General features: G+C 30.6%; 1 long non-coding RNA gene across 1 annotated transcript; it reads left to right on the forward strand.

The window, feature by feature from the left end:
- Window positions 1-227: 227 nt before the first annotated feature.
- On the forward strand, window positions 228-1327 carry LOC139907455 (uncharacterized). Its single transcript, XR_011784110.1, has 3 exons — window positions 228-786; window positions 849-1162; window positions 1277-1327. It is a non-coding gene; the product is annotated as an uncharacterized lncRNA (long non-coding RNA).
- The last annotated feature ends 871 nt before the right edge of the window (window positions 1328-2198 follow it).

Consider the following 2198-nt stretch of genomic DNA (forward strand, 5'->3'; position numbering starts at 1 on the left):
AAAAATGAGCTTCGTATATGTGAATTAAATACTAAAGAGTTACAATCATGTGTTGAATCCTATGAGATTGAGCTTGAAAATGTCAAATTTCAATTAGGTGAATCATCTCGGCTTCAATCTATTCTGGATGAAGGAAGAAACAAATTTGAAGGTGAAAAGATTAAACATAAAGAAAACATTCTTACCATTCTAGTTGTAAAAGAGGAAGAAATTGCTCACTTTAAAATAAAATGCAATAAATTAGAAAATGAAATCTCCAAATTGAAACATAATGATTCTGCGTTTGTTGATTTAAAATCAGCGAATTGGAACTATCGTCCAAAATTACTTCCTTATCCTCTCAAATTAAGCTATTAATGTATGAAAAGGAAAAAAATCAATGAAGACTTAGTTCGATTGACTGAGTCGAATGAGAATGTTCTCCAAACAAACAACAAGAAATATTAGAATTAAAAGAAACAATTAATTCCATTTTGAAAGATCACAGGAAAGAAATTGAAGATACCCATAATGAATACAAAGAAAATGAAGTCGTATCTGCATGATGGTGTTTCAGTCAATGAGGAAATTGCTTCATTACAAAATCTTGTCAAATCAAAGGAAAATGATACTGCGCTATTAAGTGACCAAGTCAACCTTAAAAAGAGGCCATTACGTGTCTCGAGAATAAGTTGAGTCAGGAATCTGTTGCATTGAGTGAGATTTTAAATAATAATAATAAACTTATTTTGGAAATAGAAGAGTTGAAGAAACTTAATCGTCAGCTTGAAAATAATATTTTAGAAGGTGAGTAAAATTAGTATTATTTTCGAATTATAGATACTTAATTATATATTCTATTTTTTTAGTGTCAGAATCTCAAAGTAAAAAGAGTTTGATAAGCTTCGACATACTTTTAAAAAGTTGTAAGTTGGAATTAGCTTCAACTCAAGTTGAATCTACACTTAAGGATAAAGAAATTGATATTCTGCGAAAGGATGTAATTTTTTTTCTAAAAAGTCCAACACCTATAAAGAAGAACTGAGAAAAGTACGAAATGAAAATATGGATACCACTATCTATAACAATGAGTCGAAACTTAAGAAAAGGAATGAAACCAGGGCGGAGCGACAAAGTGAGGTTATGCATTCTATAGAAAATACGTCTAGTCAAGTTTCTTCAGGTAATTTAAAGCTTTTATGTCTCAAATCTTCAATGATGATTAAGAATAACTTTTATATATACGTTAAAGATGTTTTTATGTCGTTGATGATCATCTTTTATTACTTATTCTCAGGTGGAATCGTTGAAGAACTATGTTTGAACATTAAAGAATACGAAATCAATCGTCTAAAAAAAGAAATTGAGGAAAGAAAGGCCCACGAAGAATCAGTCCTTTCTGCCTACAAAAAGTGGAAAAAAATAGCCATGCAGAAAGAAGAAGAACTCAAAGAATTACAATTGAAATTGGCCTAAATTGAACTTTAATTTTATTAAACATATTTTATCATATTATTTTTTTTTTTTGGGGGGTTAGTATGTTTTGGAGATACTTTAGCTCGTTGCTTAACCTCTTCTACAGTCATATTTACTTTATTTAAAATTTTAGTAACCCCCCATACGAGTACTTTCCTCGTTTTCTTTTCTAATATGAGTTCAACGAAGCGCAAACGGAACAATGAATAACTCAATGTTATTACTGATATTAGAATATAATCATTAGTTATTATGTCAATTATTGTTATAATAACACGTCGTTACTTTTTTTTTAATTAAAAGTTGTGCATCTAACTTATAGCTGACACTCAACCTCTCCCTTTATAATTGAAATTACCGAGTTAAATGCTTTCTTACTTTTAAAAATGTAGTAAAATATGGTGCGGATTTACCAGAAAGTTAAGAATAAAGATGATTTTATACCATTTTCATTGTAAGGGGATGCATCTCCCCACATCTCAAGCACTGGGGAAGATGAGGCCGGAGGAAATCACATCTCATTAAGTAAAGTACTACGACTTTTTCTTGTATCTACCATGAACCTACAGCATAGTTACAGGACAGGTATCGTGGTGGAACTTCTATGCTGTGAAATCAAATACCTCCTGAGACATAAAATTACTAAATGCATACATAATTAGAAATATACTGTACATACACACTCCAATGATCGTCTGATCCTTCGTAGAAACGTATAACAATTGATTCGTGATACCTCTCCT

The sequence above is a fragment of the Lepeophtheirus salmonis genome, unplaced genomic scaffold, assembly GCF_016086655.4.
Source record: "Lepeophtheirus salmonis unplaced genomic scaffold, UVic_Lsal_1.4 unplaced_contig_12600_pilon, whole genome shotgun sequence".
In the NCBI taxonomy this organism is placed as follows: domain Eukaryota; kingdom Metazoa; phylum Arthropoda; class Copepoda; order Siphonostomatoida; family Caligidae; genus Lepeophtheirus; species Lepeophtheirus salmonis.